The 20,629-nt window shown below is 44.7% G+C and overlaps 1 protein-coding gene across 23 annotated transcripts in view; it reads left to right on the forward strand.

The window, feature by feature from the left end:
* Positions 1–20,629, forward strand: part of TLN2 (talin 2) — a 457,700-nt gene that overhangs the window by 168,851 nt on the left and 268,220 nt on the right. For 3 of the 23 annotated variants that reach the window (XM_045395573.2, XM_073995953.1, XM_015452905.3), the window contains exon 1: positions 6,305–6,381. The exons of the other annotated variants lie outside the window; for them this stretch is intronic. The gene's annotated coding sequence lies outside the window, so the exon portion shown is untranslated. Of the gene's footprint in view, positions 1–6,304; positions 6,382–20,629 lie in introns of those variants that run through there. 23 annotated transcript variants of the gene reach the window in all.

The following is a 20,629-nucleotide window of genomic DNA, read 5'->3' on the forward strand; positions in this document are numbered from 1 at the left end:
GGAGTGATTGTTTGTTTGCTTACTAGTGCAGGCATTCAGATAATCATCTAAATCCTATAGGTATACCCTTTGAAGTGCGAAGCTTTTCTTCCAGAACATCTATGGAAGAGGTCCTTAGTAGAATGTTTAAAGGAAAATATTTCAGATAGTTGTTCATGTTCCTTTCTTAATTTTATTCCTAAAAAATAGCAAGCACACTTTTTTTTTTACTTTACTGATTTTTGATTTGTGAATATTTATGAAAAGAGTCAGTTGAAATGTTCCTTTATATTTACATTTTGTTGTGAAAAATATTTTTATTTATAGCATGAATGTTTGAATTCTTGCTTGCTCTGAAAGATTTAAACATTATTGAAAGCTTTAGAGTAAAAGTAATAGATCAGGTTGTATTCCTCCTCAGAAAATCCGTTGTAAATTACCACTTTCTTGCTGTCTTTGAACTTTGTTTACAAAATATAGTTTTTAACTGTGGTGTTTGCCATACCTGTGAACTTTTCTTTCTGTCTTCTGCGTTTTGTAAATATACTTGATATTCTTTGTCTCTTTTTCTGGTAGTTTTTAAAATATTTATCTCTCTAATCTACCTAGGATTTGTTTTTGTGTATGATAGTAGTAGAACTGCAACTTAATTTGTATGTGGATATTTACTTTTCCCAATATAATGTGTCAAACAGTTTGCTCTTTTTGTGCCAGTTTTAAATATCTTTTTTTGTATCCTAAATATCAATGTGTTTGCTTTCTGTACTCTCCTGTTCTAGTGATAATAGAATATGTCTATTTTCATAATGTTGTCACTCTGTTTTTGTTACTGTAGCTTTGTAGTATATTTGATTTTATAAGGATATTTCCTTTCATTATTCTTATTGTTTAAACTTTTTTTTTTTTTTTTTTTGGTCATCCTGAAGGTTTTTCTCTTCCAGTTGGACTTTAGGATTAGTTTTCTGAGTTGAGATGCTCATTGACTTACATCGATTTTACAAACTGAGGAAGAATTGCTGTCTTACAATACTGAGTCTTCTCATCTGGGAAATGGTAGTTCTCTCCATTATTTGTATCTTTTTTTTTCTTTAATGTCATTTAGTAAAATTTAAAATAAGATTCGTTTTGGCATATATATGGGTAGGTAGGCTGGTTTATTTCTTAGGAGTTTTTCTTTTTTTTTTTTCTTTCTCCTCCTACCCTTCTTTCTATTCCTATTTGCTATTATGAGTAGAATTTTTTGAAATGTCATTTTCTTTTTTTTCTCTTCTCTTCTCTTTTTTTCTTTTCTTTTACAGGGTCTCACTTTGTCATGCAGGCTGGAGTGCAGTGGCACGATCAGGGCTCACTTGCAGCCTCCACCTTCTGGGCTTGGGTGATCTTGAACTTCAGCTTCCTGGGTAGCTGGGACTACAGGTGCACACCACCATGCCTGGCTAATTTTTTGTACTTTTTTTGGGTAGAGATGGAGTTTTGCCATGTTGTCCAGGCTGGTCTCAAGAGATGCTCCTGCTGTGGCCTCCCACAGTGCTGAGATTACAGGTGGAGCCACCATGTCCAGCTAAAAAATTGCCATTTCCTAAATGGTTACTGTATCTGACCATCTGTAATCCACTAGACTCTAGACAGACAGGCATTCCATTTGCAAATATTGAAAGTTTTACTGCTACTGCCTTCTTTTTAGTATTTTATTTCATTTTTCTGCCTGCATTGGTTAGAGGGTAAAATAAAATATTGACTAGTAATAGCAGGCACCCTTGTCTTCTTCCTGATTTTAATGGGGCACTATGTGTAACTCACCATTTGTTTTCTCATCTCCATACATTTCTGACTTTTCTTTATAAGGAAGCATTTTGATAAGAAAGTATCAAATTAACTATAATTGGGGAAAATATTCAAGTCATTTTTTGTTTTTCAAAGGATTTGGCAGTGATGTGAGATGTGCCAAGAAATTAAAAATGTTTTATGATTAATCAAAAACAGATTCATATTTGTCTCTCCTCTGAGGAATTCCCCATGTATAGGAGCATGTTAAAACATCTGAAGACTCACTGCACCACACAGAACCTCTGAGAAACGCTAGGAACACACTTTGAGCAAGCTGGCCTTATTTTTCTTGAAGGAGGGTATGAGTGGGATCAAGGGTTCTCACCAGTGGCAGTGACCCAGGCTGGGGTGGAGTCTTGGGGTATGGAAGTCATGTTCTCCAGCAGTAGATGGAGCCACCTAAGTGGGCCCTAAGGGCCAATTGGTAGGGTTGAAATTCAGAAAATCTTGACTATTTGTCAGATCCAGAGGGTCTTTGGAGGCCGCATGGAAACAGTGAATTTAGAGATGTCACGTACCAAATATAAAAGAGGAAGAGAATGACACACAAGATGTGTGATGTGATAGTGCAGGACTCTGGCACTTTTACATGGCGGGGGTCCTTACCTGTGTTACTGAAGAGTGGTCTGGCAGAGTTAAAGCCGAAGGGTTAGAATGTAACCTCAAACCTTGTCACAGCCATTCTGTCTTGCTAGTGGATTCTACTACCTGGGAACACTTTTGTTTTTTTTTTTTAAAGACGGAGTCTCACTCTGTTGCCCAGGCTGGAGTGTAGTGGTGTGATCTCGGCTCACTGCAACCTCCGCCTCCCTGGTTCAAGTGATTCTCCTCCCTCAGCCTCCCGAGTAGCTGGGACTACAGGCAACTGCCACACGCCCAACTAATTTTTTATTTTTAGTAGAGATGGGGTTTCGCCATGTTGGCCAGGCTGGTCTCGAACTCCTGACCTCAAGTGATCCACCCGCCTTGGCCTCCCAAAGTGCTGGGATTACAGGCATGAGCCACTGCGCCCGGCTGGGAACACTTTTATTAGGTAAATTTCAAATTAGTATGTGTGCCTGAAAGCCATAAGCCCTAGTACCTTTAAATGAAAGGCTTAAAGCCAGTGGTTCTTGGAGCCCTGTGTTCTGCAGAGATGCCTCAGTGGACTGCAGGGTTGTGGAGCTCCTGACCTGGTCGCCTATTTCAGCCAAAGCAGCTCTGCTTTTACGCATCTCTATTGCTTATTGGACTTCTGAGTGGAATTATATTTGAAGAAAAGACTGCTGCTAAAAATTTTGAAAGCTGTCATTGTAATTCATTTTAGTAATTTAAATCATGTTTGTATGGGTGATACTGATCTTGTCTACATAACAACATTTTGTATCCCAACTCAATTGCATTTCTCCAGGAAAATTTTCTGGCATGAGGGATTTAAAAAAGACTTTGTCATCCATCTGATATAGGTATTATAGGATTTCAAATGTGTAGGCATGTGCTTGGGTCAGTTGTGTGCATGTCTTATTTCCTCTAGTAAATGGTGAGCTTCTTAAGGACCTGCTTGTATCTTATTTATTTTGTTTTCCATTCCTGCTCCCACCATTACCCCTGAACACCTACCACATATGTTCAGGTTGTACTTCTGTAGAAGAGGAAAAATCATTTTCTTCTTTAACCTTCATAGATTCTTAGTTGGAACAGACCCACTGTAACAAAAGACAGTTTTAACAAGAGAAAAACCGAATTATTAACATGTCTATTTCATATATACATGGAAGACACCCAGGGATTGAGTAGTTCTCAAAGAGAGGTGGCTTTGAATTCCAGCTTATATAGCATCTTCAACAAAGAACAGTAGGTTTTTAGAGAAGTGAGAAGTGACAACACTAAGGAAAAGGATTTTGATTCTCTATGGGCAGCAGCTTGGGGGAAGGTAAATAACTGCAGATAACAGCTAGTTAGCAAAGTTTGTTCACATAGTTCCCTCTGGTACCATCTCCAGGCAGAGAAGTGAGAAGCATCTAAAGCAGTCAGCCGTGGTTAACCTTTGTTCTCCCTGGTAAAAGAGGGAGCAGGATACCTTTCTTCTTTGTAAACACATGTCCTGCTTTTAGGCAGATCCAAGGAGAGCAGAGAAGCTTTCCTGCATCTGCTGCTTCTTAATTGTCTTCAGCTCAATAATCCTTCATATTTTGGGGTGGCCTGTTCTGGTCTCCCACATTCCTGATTCTCTTCAAACCCCTGTGAATGAACATCCACTTTCCCTTCAGCTGGTGATGTCACTGAGGAGGCAGGAGAGGAGAAATTTAGAGGGAGGAGTCCTCCAGCAGCCTGACTTCCCTCTTGACTCTCAGTGTGCAGGCGAGTTGTTAAGAGAGCTCTAAATAGCCTCTTCTGGGGATTGCTGCATTTTAGTAGGATCACCGAAAATTGAGGTGGGAGAGCTTGCCAAGAAAACCTCTCCCCGTTCTGCGTGGGCTACAGTCTAAGTAACTGAGGCCAGCGGATATGGACTGAGCCTAGAGGAATTGTGGTAAGGAAGCCTTGTTTCATGGTGGGATTATCAACATCGTCCCCAATGTTCAGCTACACCCTTCCTACTCTTCATGGCCAAATTGGAGACCTGTCTCTGCTAAGCAGCTTTGTTTGGCTCACGGTGAGCTGTGCTCTTTATTCTTTAGCCAGACCATGTGCATTATATCACTAGCACTTTTTTGTGCCCGTGCCTCCTACTCTGCAACTATCTAATAGAGGGTTTTGTCTTCCATACTAGCTCTGAGATAGCACTGTTGCCATAGCACCTGACATATACTGAGTGCTTATTTTAGGCAAGGCTCTTTGGTGGCAATGAAAACCCATTCATACCAGTTTGGTAAACAAGGAAGTTTCCTGTGTGCTTTTTGGAAGCAAAGGGCCTTGGGGAATCACCAGAACTGGGGACTGAGGCACTGAAGGTGCTCTCCTGGGCTCCCACATACCTGGTCCCTCTTTTGGGAGAGGGGCCATCATTATCTAGATGAACTTGCAAGGTCATGATTACCTCCCAGTTTCCAGTAACCCTCTGTGACTGTCCTTATCTTTGTGACTTCGTAATCTTCCAAGCACTGAGGTAGAGTTCCACCAAATTGAATGGCTCAGTTACTAGGAAGAATTCCACTGGCCAGAATTGGCCTATTTGATCAAGACCACACCAGTATTAGATCTCTGGCCTGGGAATGGATTAACTGCCGTAGGGTCAGGGCTCTACCCCTACCCAGATGGCTTTGGGGGAGTGGGAAGGTAGGGCAGGTCCCTGGGGACCAAAGGCAGCTCTTTTGGGCTGGGCAGACCACAAAACACATCTCTTACATTATTTAAGTATTTGCTAGATAAAATGATTCATCCTGTTTTCCAATTGTAATACTCCGTGATTTTGTTTGTTTATTTGTGTTTTTTTTTTTTCTTTTCTTTTTTTTTTATTTTTTGAGACAGAGTCACACTCTGCTGCCCAGGCTGCAGTGCAGTGGCCTGATCTCGGCTCACTGCAACCTCTGCCTCCTGGGTTCAAGTGATTCTCCTGTCTTAGCCTCCCGAGTAGCTGGGATTACAGGCACCTGCCACCATGCCTGGCTAATTTTTGTACTTTTGGTAGAGACGGGGTTTCATTATGTTGGCCGGGCTGGTCTTGAACTCCTGACCACAAGTGATCCGCCCACCTTGGCCTCTCAAAGTGCTGGGATTACAGGTGTGAGCCATCATGCCTGGCCAATACCCCATGTTTTGATATGAAATTTTTCTCCTGTCTTTGGTTAAGAATTACTAGGCATTCTAAAGTATGTCTTCACCTGTCTGGACAATGCCCCTGCCCTGCTCCTCAGCCCTTCTTTGGGGTTGGACTCTGCCTGAATTACATAATGAAGGCTGCCAGAGAGGAGGGCAGCTCTGCAGGTGACGAGACTTGAGGACAGTGTGTCACCCCTTCCCACTCACTGAGTGTGCAGAACTGCAACCGAGGCAGCTGGAGCCAGGAGGCAACGAGGGTGCTGCAGACACAGCCTGAAAAGTGGTGCTGGCTTGCGTGGCTCTTTCCAGAGAGAAAAAATGATTTGCCTTTCCATTTGTACAGAATGTCGCTGCTTCCCATTCTTCCTCTATACAGAAGGAAAGGGAAAAGAAGTCATTATTCCAAGACAAGACGGAAGAAAGAGAACTAGTCCCATTCAGGGAAGTCAAGTTTCTGGCTGGGCTGTGCTTTGAAACTTCATTAAACCCATGTGTTATTTTGAGTGGCGGGAATAATAGGACTTGCACCTAATCAAGGAAAGGAATTCCAAACAAAAGCTTGGGTGGGGTTTCCTGGGCAGAAGCGTGATATTGTAATAAATGGGAAGCAGGGTTCTACAGTCCAATCTCTGGTCTGATTACACAAATTATAGCAAAGGGCCTGTTTTCAAAGGAATGTAACACACCCCACAGAGGCCCCTCCTCAGCGGGCGTGTCTTCATTTCCTCAAGCTCCCTCCTTAACAGCTAACGCCTTTGCCAGAGGAGCTGAGGGCCCTATGCGGGATAATTAAGATGCCTTCTTTAGGGTCTCTGCCTTGGGGCCATTTTACAGGTGAGTTTACCTTATGCTCAAATCCTTTAGGGACTCCTGTGGCTAAATTCTCTGCCCTTCTCTTGCCTTACTGAACAGAAAGTGAATGCAGGAACCTGACCTTCCAGTCACAATTGCGAACATTTCCAAGCACTAATGAGTTGAGGAAAGCATTTAGATGTAGAGTCTCTCTTTCTCTCTCTCTCTTTTTTTTCCTGCAAAAGGTGTATCATCCCTTGCCACTGTGCCTGATTGCCTGCTGCTGTCATTGGTCTTCAGATGCCCACCCCGGCCTCCTCCTTCCCTTTCTGACTGCCTGGGCTCAGCCAGTTGAGCCACTGAGGAATTCTCCCTGCTGCTTCCTCTTGCAGTATCCTGCTCCCTACCCCACTTTTCCTTTCCTTTCTTTCCCATCTTCAGATTTTAACATCCTCTCCTCACGAAAGCTCCCTGTCCTTATCCTTCCTGGATTGTCCCTGAGTCTCTGTTAGATCCCTGGAGCACCCTGGGTTCACGTTTTGAGTTGTTATCTCACCCAGTATTAAATGATACCTTCGCTTTTTTTTTCCCCTTTAACTTACAAGCTCCTCGAAGTCTAGAACTGTCCATCTTCAAATTCGCGATACCTGGCACATAATAGATACACCCGAATAGTTTGGAGATACTGTCTCTTAAACAAATTATGTATTCTGATTTTATTTTTTACTACAGCCAGTTTATGCCCCGTAGAAGTTGTATTTCTATTATAGCCCTATCTATGTAGTATTAAAAATTTTTTATACAATTTTGGTTTGTTTTTACCCGCATATCTTGCTGCCTTGTCTCTGTTTAACTTTAAGATGCAAGGAGCCCAGTAACTGCAGCAACGCATCACAGGACAGTTGCCTGACACCTTGGCATCCTGGGTTGTGGCCCTCATCCTTCACTGGGGACGTGTTCAGGTTACTGCAGAATCGGAAGGGCAAGATGAAATCATACAGGTGCTGGTGCCTACCTCCTCCTTGCCTGTCTGATGCAGCCTCCCTCTGCTCACTCTAGGCTCTGCCCCTTCCAACCTTCCTGAACATCTCTCCTCCATTTATTTATTTATTTATTTATTTATTTATTTATTTATTTATTTCCATAGGTTTTTGGGGGAACAGGCAGTATTTGGTTACATGAATAAGTTCGTTAGTGGTGATTTCTGAGATTTTGGTGCACCAATCACCTGAGCAGTATATGCTGAACCCAATTTGTAGTCTTTTATCCCTCACCCCCTCCCACCCTTTCCCTCGAGTCCCCAAAGTCCACTGTATCATTCTTATGCCTTTGCATCTTTGTAGCTTAGCTCCCACTTATGAATGAGAATATATGATGTTTGGTTTCCCATTCTTGAGTTGCTTCATTTAGAATAATAATCTCCAGTTCCGTTTAGGTTGCTGCAAATGCCATTCATTCCTTTTTAATGACTGAGTAGTATTCCATCACACACACACGCACGCACACATACATCAGTTTCTTTATCCACTCATTGATTGATGGACATTTGGGCTGGTTCCATGTTTTCGCAGTTGCGAATTGTGCTGCTATAAACATGCGTGTGTAAGTAATTTTTTTGTATGATGACTTTCCCCTGAGTAGATACACAGTAGTGGTATTGCTGGATCAAATTGTAGTTCTAATTTTAGTTCTTCAGGGAATCTCCACACTGTTTTCCATAGTGGTTGTACTAGTTTACATTCCCACCAGCAGCGTAGAAGTGCTCCCTGTTTACTGCATCCACACCAACATCGATTATGTTTTTTATTTTTTGATTATGGCTGTTCTTGCAGGAGTAAAGTGGTATTGCATTGTGGTTTTGATTTGCATTTCCCTGATCATTAGTGATGCTGAGCATTTTTTCCATACATTTGTTGGCCATTTGTATGCCTTCTTTTGAGAATTGTCTATTCATGTTCTTAGCCCACTTTTTGATGAGCTTGTTTGTTTTCTTCTTGCTGATTTGAGTTTGTTGTCGATTCTGGTTATTAGTCCTTTGTCAGATGTATAGATTGTGAAGATACTCTCCCACTCGGTGGGTTGTCTGTGTACTCAGGTGACTGTTCCTTTTGCCCTGCAAAAGCTCTTGAGTTTAATTAAGTCCCACCTATTTATCTTTGTTTTTATTGCATTTGCTTTGGGTCCTTGGTCATGAAATCCTTGCCTAAGCCAATGTCTGGAAGGTCTCCCATTCATGTGTCTGCCGCACTTTGCGCATGCTGGCCTTGTCTCTCTCCCGTTGGGCACAGTGGCCTGTCATCCTGCCAGGATTGGTTTCGCTGGCTTCCTCTGGGAAGCCTTCTGTGATTCCTTCAACTTCCTGCACCCTGCCCTGAACTCTGTGGGTGAAAACCCCCAGTGTGCATCATGTTTTATCATAGTCTTTGTTTATGGGTCTCGCCTCCCACTGGATGGAAGGGGGTGGGGTTCTCAGGAAGGGAGACCTGGCCTTACTCCTTTTGGTATTGTCCAGCATCTAGCCGAGTGCCAGGCATGCACTAACTACTAGGTAATCCAGTAAGTTACTTGGTAAGGGGCATTTTCTTCTTTAAATAATGAATTTTGAAAACTTAGTGGTGGTGGTTTGAGTTTTAAAATGATTGGCCATGTCCTGGTATAATTAGGGCTATGCACTGTGCAACTCTGTTTCACACATGAGGGAATGGAGACTCAGAATCCTTAGCCACACAACTGGCAGGAGGCGGGATGGTGCCTCAGCATCAGGCCTTCAGAGTCTTCCTCTGGTGGGCTTCTCCCCAGACAAGACAGAGTCCTGGAGACTTCATAAAAATGTTATGCTGGCAGGAGATTTCTGGTGTGCCCGTGGGGTGGAGGCAGGCTGGACTCCAGGGAACAGGAACAGCTTTCAGAATTGCCTCTGATACAGTCCCGAGGTGACCTTTTCACACATTGGTGGCAAGACTCATTTCAGTCTGCAAAGTGGAAAGATTTCAGAGAATGAGAAAGGAGAGATGAAGTTCTGTGAACACTACAGAAGGTTGTGTTGAGGTTAGCCGCGCCCCTGAATTGTATACCTTATAGATTTTCTTACACATTTTACTTCTGTGTTGTTTTTCCTGTGTACATGAATTTTCCTATGCTGTGCAAGATATTGCGTTCCCAGGCTGGGCACAGTGGCTCACGCCTGTAATCCCAGCACTTTGGGAGGTCGAGGAGGGTGGATCACTTAAGGCCGGGAGTTCAAGACCACCCTCGCCAACATAGCAAAACCCCGTCTCTACTAAAAATACAAAAATTAGCTGGGCGTGGTGTCGGGTGCCTGTACTCCCAGCTACTGGGGAAGCTGAGGCAGGAGAATCGCTTGAACCCCGGGAGGTGGAGGTTGCAGTGAGCAGAGATCTCTCCACTTCACTCTTGCCCGGGCGACAGAAAGATACTCCGTGTCAAAAACAACAACAACAAAAAGATACTGCATTCCCCCCACTGACACACACATACTCAGAAATGCTTATAAATATCCCATTGTTGCCTGCATAATTAGCCCAGAGGAGAGATGCATGCGGGAGCTGCTAATTTGTGCTTGTCTGCTTGCTAGAGATTCACCAGCAGCAAACCCAGACAAGCTGTTAATAAGTGTTAAACACCCCAGAGGCTGCATGCTGGGTGGAGTCCCAGCCAACACTCAGGGGACAAAAACCTTTCCCTTGAGGTAGCCTCTCTCGATTGCTATGGTAAATAAAGTTCGTAAATAGCATTTTTAGAAGTATTTACAATATTCTTTCTGTACAGTAAAATTTCATTTGTTTGGTATAATGAAAGTCATCTAACTTAGAAGCTATAGGGACAATTTAAAAACATTAAAATATATACATAATAAATTACACTAAACTGACAGATGATATTTCTAAAAGACGTTTCTGAAATATGATCTGTGACACAAATTTCAAGCATTATTGCCCAATAGAGGGATTTAGGGGATCTGTGCTAATGGATATTTAAGAGCAGCAATTAACATACCCCTTGGTAATGAAGTACTCCTAGATTGCTTAAGGGGCACTGCCTGGCAACAGTTGGACCCTTAAATTCCTTACATAGCCCAGTGTTCATTTGAATGAACTTAAAACTATTTGACTACCTTTGTTCTGCTAGACAAACGCTTTAAACTTCCAGTTGTGGGTCTAGGGTTATCTCATGTTATGAATTAATGTGGTCTACATGAAGGACATCCATCCTCCTATGTTTTAAATCAGCAAATATTTGAATATGTGCTATGTGCAGCAGTGTTGGTCAGCCTTCAAATAATAAAAAGTATTTCCCGCCCTCAGGAAGTTTGCAGTCCACTGTGTAGGATAGACAGAGAAACTGGCATTTGGCCCTGGCATAGCATTGTCAAGGGGCTGGGCTTTGGAGTTGGATGGCTCTGCTGTTTACTAGCTCTGTGTGTGTGTGTTTTACCTCTTAAGCCTCAGTTTCTTCATCTGTAAAATGAGGATCATGATACATCTTTTTTTTTTTTTTTTTTTTTTTTTTTTTGAGACAGAGTCTCACGCTGTTGCCCAGGCTGGAGTGCAGTGGCGCGATCTCGGCTCACTGCAAGCTCCGCCTCCCGGGTTCCCGCCATTCTCCTGCCTCAGCCTCCTGAGTAGCTGGGACTACAGGCGCCCGCCACCGCGCCCGGCTAATTTTTTGTATTTTTAGTAGAGACGGGGTTTCACTGTGGTCTCGATCTCCTGACCTTGTGATCCGCCCGTCTCGGCCTCCCAAAGTGCTGGGATTACAGGCTTGAGCCACCGCGCCCGGCCCATGATACATCTTAAGGTTATTGTGAGGAAGAACGAGGTAAAACCATGTAAACTCTCAAGCATAAATGTTCGTTGTTTATCTGGTGTGGTTGCTGCTGATGCAGTAAGGAAATGGCTGAGATAAAGCATGGCAAATGTTCCATTAGACTAGGTATGTGTTATATCCCTGAGAACACACAGGTGTGAGCAGGATAACTCCTGGTGAGGGGTTGAGATGGGGGCAAGAGAGGCCAATAGTTGGGGAAAAAGTTAGAAGGCTACAGATGAGCGGGACATTAGTACTTCTCTGTTCATCCATTTGGCAAATATTTTTGGTGTGCCAGAGACTTCACTAGGCACTGGGATTATAGGAGTGACTTAGAACAGATTAAAAACCCTGTTGGAGCCTGCATTCCCATGGGAGAGAGAAGGGAAGTGCATACCCACGTGTGTAAGAACACTGAGGTGAGGGGTATAAGGTGAGTTCTAGGAATGTGGAGTAATTAAATATGGCCAGAAAGTAGAGGGATGTGCATGGGGTGTAGGGGAACTGGATGGCCAGGCTTAGGAGGGAAGTAAGCACATATTTGGGAAGGCCTGATGCGCCTTTCCAAAAATCCTCTGGCAGCATTGAGAAGCCACAGAAACCTTTCCTTTTTTTTTTTTTTCTTTTTTTTTTTTTTGAGATCGGGTCTCGCTGTGTTGCCCAGTCTGGAGCACAGTGGCACAAGCACAGCTCACTGCAGCCCCAAACTCCTGAACTCAAGAGATGCTCTCACCTCAGTCCAAGTCCTCGCCGTGTTGCCCAGGCTGATCTCAAACTCCCAGGCACAAGCAGTCTTCCTGCCCCAGCCTTTCAAAGCACTGGGGTTATAGGCATGAGCTGCTGTGCCCAGCCTACTTTAAAAAAAAAAATAAATAAATATTTTTATCTGCTGTCATTGAAACACTTATTTCTTATAGAAAATATATACGAAATTAGAAAGTGAAAGCAAAATACCCATAGCCCCCACCTCTCAGGAAAAAAGTTTGTAGTTTGACCAACTTATTTTCAGGTTCTGCCCCCATGGCATTAATTTATTTCTTGAGTCGACATAGTTACGATCATAAGTACAATTTAGTTATCTGGTTTTTCCCCACTTTAATAGAGTAAGCATTTTCTCAAATTCTTGTATACAGTATTTTACTGGCTAAGTAGTATCCAGTCGGGAGTATGAAACATGGTTGACTTAACCAGCTCTTTCTTTCAGATCATTCAGTTGTTTCCAAGACCTTATTAGCATAAAGAATGAATGTTGAGCATCTTTATATGTGAAAGCATTTCTATACCTGAGATTATTTCCTAATGTTAAATCGGCAACATTGTGATTACTAGTTCAAGGCACTGGTCATTTTCAAAGATGTTTGCAGTTTGGAACACATTGTCAGAGTACTTCCCTAAAAGATTGCACTGACGAAAAAATAGTGTAAACCTCTCTGTGTCATGAGATACCTGGAGGCATGGTGAGGGTGGATTTGAGCACCAAGATGCTGGCGGGAGTAATAGCCGTTAGGAGACAAAGTCTCCCCCAAGGCAATGGCATTGCTGAGAAAGAATGAGGGGACCGGCCAGGAGCTGTGGCTCACGCTTGTAATCCCAGCACTTTGGGAGTCCGAGGAGGGTAGATCACTTGAGGGCAGGAGTTTGGGACCAGTGTGACAAACATAGCAAAACCCCATATGTACTAAAAATACAAAAATTACCCGGACGTGAGGGCGCAAGCCTGAAATCCCAGCTACTCGGGGGTGGGGGGGGATGAGGCAGGAGAATTGCTTGAACCTGGGAGGTGGAGGTTGCAGTGAGCCAAGATCATGCCAGTGTACTGCAGCCTGGGTGACAGAGTGAAACTCTGTCTTGGGGGAAAAAAATGAGGGGACCTTGCTTGAATGTGAAATGTGTAGGCTTGTGGCACATCATGAACTTCAGCTAGGCATGCCGAAGATGATGCCTTTTAGTTTAGGACCTCCAGAATTCCCTCTTGCCTTTCCCCCGTAGTCTGTACCTTGTAGCCATTTGCTTCAATGTCAGTATCCCCTACTGAATTGAGTTCTCTGAGCCCACAACGGCAGATATTAGCATTTTCATGTCCCTAGTTATTGTTTAAGGTCTATAAAATGGGGGGGGGGGCGGGTGGTGAAGGGAAAGGGGACCGGGCATCGAGTGTGGCTTGCGCAAGGAACATGATCCTTGTCCCAGTGTGGCTGGGGCTGGCAGGGCTGGGCAGCAGGAGGGAGCGGCAGGAGGGGAGGGGACAAATCTCCCTGCCCTGGGTTAGGTAGAGTGGAGCCCGGGCAGGCAGTGGTGGAAGATTTGGGCCTCCATCGTGGCTCTGGTTTCACCACTGAGTGACCTGGAGCAAACCATCGCACTCTCTCCATGCTTCATTTTCCTCAGAAGGGTGCCAGCAGCAGCAATCTCTTTAAATGGAACATTGAACGATTGTTTTTAGGTCTATAGGTAAGAGGTACAATTTAAAGAAAAGGCAGGGTGATGAAATCAAACTCAGAGGACTCACAAGTAGCTCTCTTTGGAATGTTGGAAGCACAGTCCGTGGCCCACGGGGAGTGCTCAGTCTGTCTTAGCAATGGAGATGGGTGATAACAGCCACTCATCGGAGGGTACCTTTCTCACTGACCAGCTGGGAATAGTGTGTTTCTTTGGGTAGTCTCTGCCTCTCGACAGATGGAAACACCTTCTCCATTGACCCTGCCCCTGCGCTTGTCCTTTGGAAAACATCCTTGGCCTGGGCTTTTGGGGCTGGGAACACATTCCCCAGCCCTGCCCTCCTGAGCTCTCCTGCAGCTGCTGGAAGAAGCACCTGGAGGATGCCCAGCTGCACCCCACTCAGGTCCTTCCGGAATCTGGAGGCTAGATAACCCCAGTGTTAAGAGCATGTATGAGCTTTTGAGGGCTGCTGTGACACGTGACCACAACTGGTGGCTTGTAACAACAGGAATCTATTCTCTCCCAGTTCTGGAAGCCAGAAGTCCCAAATCAGGGTGTCTGTCGGGCCATGCTCCCTTCAAAGGCTCTGGGGAGAATCCTTCTGTGCCTCTTTAAGCTGCTGGTGGCTCCATGCCTTCCTCGTCTTGTGTCTGTGTCACGCCACACTCTGCCTCTGTCTTCCTACAGTCTGCCTGTTCTTTGTGTTTTTTCTCTGTCTCTTCTAAGGTCACTTCTCATTGGATTTGGGAGCCCCCTGTGTAATCCAGGATGCTCTCCTCTCGATATCCCTAATTACGTCTGCAAATATCATTTTCTCAAATAAGGTCACATTCACAGGTTCCAGGAATTAAGATGTAGGTATATCTTTAGGGGGGCCACCATTCAACTCCTACAGGCCAGAGGTGGAGGTGTGCTCTCATGGGAAGACCAAAGGGTCCCCTCTGGGCACCCAAGTCACAGATATTTGGCCTGACCTGGCTCTAGAGCCTCTCTTCCTTCTTAGGAGAAACTGGGAGATTCAGAAAGTTCCCAGCGGGAGGTAGGGTTAGCCTGGCATTTGGTGCCCAGGATTGCCTGGGTGCTAGGGTGGTCTTCTTAGGCACACTCTGCTACCCAGATTTTCTGGAAGGATGGCACTTCTAGCTCACGCATGAGGTTGGTGCAGCCTGGAGTCAGATATCTCTCTTGGCTGCTTGTGTAAGCAGGTGAACTCAGTGGCAGTAATTGTAGCTGTGGTTGGATTTTTGTGGTAAAGGGGAATGGCTGTGGAAAACAGAAGCTGGGTAGCACTTGAGAGAAATTTTGTGATCGTGTAGGATAGGCAAGGCTGAATTTCAGTTACCGGAATAGTTTTATAAACACTCCACATACGTGAATGCCAACAGTATAATTCAAATGAGAAGCGAGGATTTGTCATTGTGGAGGTCAGGTATGGGTTATGTTTCAGGGTTAATAATCAAGCTAAAGTTAATTCCTGGCTTTAAAGCTACAGTTGATGAAGAAGTAATTTTGTGTGAGTTTTCCCTTTCTGCCTTGCTCCGGTCAAAGCTCTGTTCAGTTCTTTGGTGACAACTGACCTCTCTCTTCCTTCTCTATCTCTCCTCTCCCTTTGCTTTTCCTTATGCCACGCTCCTCCTCTTTCCTCTTCTCAAGACTCTTCAGGGCTATTGAACATACCAACAGGATTGTCCTGTTGATGTGAATGTGTTTCCACAGTGGTTTCAAAGTGGCTCGATCCAAAAGCTTAGGAGGTTTTTAGGGATGGGCCTTCCTGGACCACATTCTCCCCGCCCCACCCACGGGGAGGGTGCCAGGCGGATCTCTGGCTTGGTTCCAAGTGTGTCAACAGCCTGTTGCTTTCTAGTTCAACAACAGGGAATAATCTTGGGTAAATATGGCCGTTGGAAAAAAGCAAATATTTGTCTTGGCAGTTGTAGTCATTCAAGGATCTAGCCCCTCTTGTGTTCCTGAGGGAGCTATGCCAGAATGTATGGCATAAAATCCCACATCTGGTTAAGAAATACTGGTAGGAATAGATAAATAAAGGATGTTTGGAAGGCAGTGCTCTTTCTCCTTTCTTCTTTGTCTTTCTCTTTCTTTGTCCCACTCTCCCTGTCTCCCTCACCTCTCTGAACAAGTCTGAATATTCTCTTTTCCCTAATTTTGGTTGCTTAAGCTAGTGTTTCTCAAGTTTAGCCTGTTGACATTTTGGGCCAGATCATTTTTTGTCGTACGGTGCTGTTCTTACCATCAGAGGATGTTTAGCAGCTGCGTCAGCCTCTACAAACTATGCCAGCAGCACTCGGCCCCAATGGCGGATACCAAAAATTTCCCCAGACAATGCTGAATGTCTCCTGTGTGGGGAAATTGCCCTTGGTTGAGAACCACTGGCTAAGCCAATCTTCTCCAAGGTGGTAAGCGTACTACTGGTGGCGTAGTGGAAGAAGCTTCCACGTACGGGGTGTGTGTGTGTGTGTGTGTGTGTGGGTGGGTGGAGGAGTGGCAGTTGGGCTCCTTAAGGTCTCAGAGCAGTGAAGGCAGCTGGTGATAATCAATCAACATGATAGGCCGTTCACTTTTAGAGCAGGTCTTAGCTATCTTCCTTTTCAGGCTTATTGCTCTTCCTCCAGTGGTTTTAAAATGCAGATGCCAGTTGCACTGAGGGTGCTCAGGAGATGAGCCTGACACTTGGCACCTTTTGGTCGCATTATTCCTCAGCCAGGCAGCAAAGCACGACAGGAGCCTACTGCCCATCACTCCTGCGAGTCAGTCAAACTTACTTCATGTCATCTGGGGAGAAGGTGCCAAACTGGAATGTCAAGGTGACGTGCTCTTTGGGTAAATGTAGTTCCTGGACCTTCTCAAGCATGACTGCACTTTTTACAGCCAGCAGTCTTGCTTCTTTAGAAAACTTAATAGACTCTATCCCTACGGAACTGTCCATCTACCCTTAAAACCTTATATATTTTTATCATTTTTTAAAAACACACTTTCAGAGTTTTGAGCTGGTAGTAATGTCATACTGACACAATTAAGTTAAAAACAAGGTGCTTTACTTTCATGTGTTGCCTCCTGTTTTTAGCTAGTTATTGGGAATTGTAAACATCTGCAGGAATAGAAGGAACGGTAGGCTCCCACGCACCAGCTTGTCTCCAGTTTTCAATACATGAGCCATCTTGTTTTAACTAGAGTCCCCTTTCTCCATTCACTTGATTATTTTGACATAAATCCTCAACAACACATCATTTCATCTGTACATATTTGAGTATACACCTCTGAAGGGCTCTTTTCTTAAACACGATTATAATCCCCCCAAAGAAAGCAACCACCATTACACCTAAACATTCCTCAATATTAAACATTTGTTGCATTTGGTTGATATATCTCTTACATATCTTGTGGTCTACCCCGTAAAACCTTTTCATGTAATCAAAATCTTCAAGGGCAGGACAGACCTGGAAGTCATCTTTTGTGTCTTTGCGTCTGATAGGCGAGGGTGCAGAGCCTTGTGCCGGGCACCTGGCGGGAACATCGTAGATAACCTGCTTTTCCTCTAATTCCCTGTTATGCTCTTCTTTCCAGGTTCTCTGGCTTGACACTGGGCATAGCACTTTCTTAAGGGTAGTGCTCAGCTCTTGAATTGCTTGACAGTTCCTCCCCCCATGCCTGCCCTTGGGTGGGCTGCTGTCATTGTCACCTCCTTTTTTTTTTTTTGTAAGTCAGGGTCTTGCTCTATTGCTCAGGCTGGAGTACAGTGGCACAATCATGACTCACTGTAACCTCGACCTCCTGGGCTCAAGTGATCCTTTCACCTCAACCTCCTGAGTAGCTGGGACTACAGGTGTGTGCCACCACACCCAGCTAATTTTTTGTTTTTATTTTTTGTAAAGACAGGTTCTCACTCTGTTGCCCAGGCTGGTCTCGAACTCCAGGGCCCAAGCTATCCTCCCATCTTGGCCTCCCAAAGTGCTGGGATTACAGCCCAGCCTTTTTGCCCCCTTAGATGAAGCCTCTTAGATCTACTCTCTGTCAGACTTTTCTGTGCCAATATCTGGCACCAGCCTGAGTTCTGGATGTATGTAAAAATGTACTAATGCTCGAAGCATTAGAGAGTAAACTGAGTCTGGATCGATGCTTCCTGACGCTTTCTTTGCAAGCCACCTTTGTGGCCGCTGCCTTTCCTTGCTGTTGCCCCTGCAGGCCTCTCTGGGGAGGTTGTGCCCCCTCCCATACCCCCACTGACCTTGGGTCTAGAGGCGGGATCTGTGGGCACCTGACCCCCTGTTGCATTTTGGAATCCCACGCTCTGTGGTTGTTCGCCACCCCCTCCTGCTGCGCTCTTCCTGTCTTGCCCCCATGGCTCCTCCCAGCCTTGTGCTGTACTCCCCTGGCCAAGGCCTGGCTGTCACCATGGAGCTGGTGCCCTGTTCATGGGCCTTCCCGGTTCCCATGCCTCTCTTCTCATAGCCAGTGGCTCCAGTGCCCCTGCAGACCAACCCATAACAACTGAGCCCCCAAGCTGACCCTTACCTGTCTGTAAAAGCCTTCCCTTCCAATCAGCAACCGGTGTTTATAACTGCATCCTGAGCCAAGTGTGGTTTCCCCAGAAATGCTGCCCCCTTGACATGCTTCACCTTGATCACACCCCTCACCAGCTCTTTGACCTCCTCAGAACCTCCCTGAAGAAACTCCTCCTTGTCTTCTCACTCTGGCAGCCACCCCTGTCTTCACTTCCTTCTTTACCTGGCTCCACTGAGAGATCTGAGCCCTGGAGAATGCAGGTGTTGTGGCCTCCTCCCCCCTCCCACTGGCCCAGCCCTTGAATGCATCATTAGAGATGGGTGCCAGCTCATTTGAGGACCCCTCTACCTTGGCTCAGCCCTCTTCCCACATTCATCCTTCTAGGGGCCCCAGTGAGCACACAGCTTCTTCAGGAAAAATGCAGCTCTTTACCCCTCCTCTTCAGCACCTGCTTTTCATAGGGGGTGGAATAACCTGCCCATTTCCCATTTCTTCCAGGGTCTCCTTTCCCCAGCAATCCCCTTCCCTCCCTAGTCCATGGTTTCTGCCTTCCCTTTTGCTCTTTCCCTTCAGTCTACAAGTTGCCCAAATCCCTGAATTTCTTTCTTGCTTGCTTGCTTTCTTGCTTTCTTTCCAACAGAAGGAGCCCTCCCCAGAACCCTGAGAGGGATGCTTTATTATTCTTTTCTGTGGATGGGGACACAGTGGCTTAGTGGGGAAATAGCTGCCCAAGCTCACAACTATCTGATTAAAGTTGGAGGCAGGTTGGGAGCTCAGCCACCTGACGCCCTGCACGTGCCTTCAACTTTGGGTCAAAGGCGGGGAAAAAATGCAGCCCTTCCTGGGTGTCCCGTCTTTGGTGCAGGGTTAAGGAAGGAGCCTTGGGACCAAATGAAGTGACTGCCAGTGCAAGTCATTTGAGGCTTTAAGCTGCTTAACTCTCAACTCCTTGGTATTTTAGGTACCATCTGTCTTCCCATCTCAATTATGAATTCTCCAGGGACTGTCACTTCATTTTTCTTGTCTCTTGGGATGGTTTGTGCATAGTTGATGCTTAGTAATGGGCTTTTATTCATCTAGAAATTTTTTGCCTTTAACTTCAACCTGGAAGGCTTTTAAAAAACATGATTAGCTAGGTGCAGTGGCTTAGCCTGTAATTCCAGTGCTTTGGGAGGCTGAGGTGAGAGGATCACATGTGGCCCGCAGTTTAAGACCAGCCCAAGCAACATAGCTAGACCCCACCTCTTCAAAAATAAGGATGAAAAAATTAGCCAGGCATGGTGGTACATGCTTTTATAGCTCCAGGTACTCAGGAGACTAAGGTGGGAGGATTGCTTGAGCCCAGGTGTTTGAGGTTACAGTGAGCTGTGTCGCACCACTGAAGCCTGGGCAACAGGGCGAGACCCTGTCTCAAAAAAAAAAAAAAAAAAAAAAGACTCTTTCCTTGCGTGTGTGTAATGAGTATAATGAATACTCGGTGTTTTTGCTTATTGCGGTATGATCATTCCAGACTTGAACTTTCGTTTGTATAAATTTTTCTATTTCTGAAATCAGGACCCATCAACAGTGTATTATATGTCACAGTGTGGTTTATAATTCATGGCATTTTATAATTGAAGAAATTTGGCATTTTAGTTGTAGATATAAAAATATAAGTGTTACAGATCCTAATCCTAGCTTTTTTCTGTCTAAAAATACAGAGTCTCAGCTCACTTTCTCTGTTTATCTTGCCACTCCCTACCTCCTACAAATGTAGAGGGAGATTGCCAAAAAAATGGAGATTCTGGTGGGTTGACTTAGATGAGTGGTTCTGAAATCATCTGAAAGTTTAATATCTGTTTCAGGGCTGGGCGCAGTAGCTCATGCCTGTAATTCTAACACTTTGGGAGGTTGAGGTGGGCAGATCGCTTGAGCCCAGGAGTTCCAGACCAGCCTGCGCAACATGATGAAACCTCATCTCCACCAAAAATTTAAAAATTGGTCCAGAATGGTGGCATGTGCCAGTAGTCCCAGCTACTTGGGAGGCTGAGGTGAGAGGTGGGAGGGTCGCTTGAGCCTCAGAGATTGAGCCTGTAGTGAGCCAAGATTGTGCCACAGCACTCCAGCATGAGTGGTAGAGCAAGACCCTATCTCCAAAAAAAACCAAACAAACAAAAATATTTTCAGGCTGATAAACTTTTGCAAAATTCAATAAAAATGAAATATTTGAAAAAAAATACAAGCACATTTAAAAAAATCAGAATCAGTGTAAATCACTTTGTCCAATTGCTATATAGAATTTTCTAAGTGTTTACTCTCAATTTCTGTATTTACTGTGCACTAGTCACAAACTGGTGAAGGCAGACCACCTCTTGGTAGTGTGAACTAAATAATGGAGGTTTTACTTAATTCATCAATTTCCATGGAATCACTTAAAAAAAAAATTAGTCCAACTTCTTCTGTTCGCTGATGACCATTCAGAAAACACTTCTTGGAAGCACACTAGTGTCCACTGCCCTGCAGA

The sequence above is a fragment of the Macaca fascicularis genome, chromosome 7 (genome assembly GCF_037993035.2).
Source record: "Macaca fascicularis isolate 582-1 chromosome 7, T2T-MFA8v1.1".
Taxonomy (NCBI): Eukaryota; Metazoa; Chordata; class Mammalia; order Primates; family Cercopithecidae; genus Macaca; species Macaca fascicularis.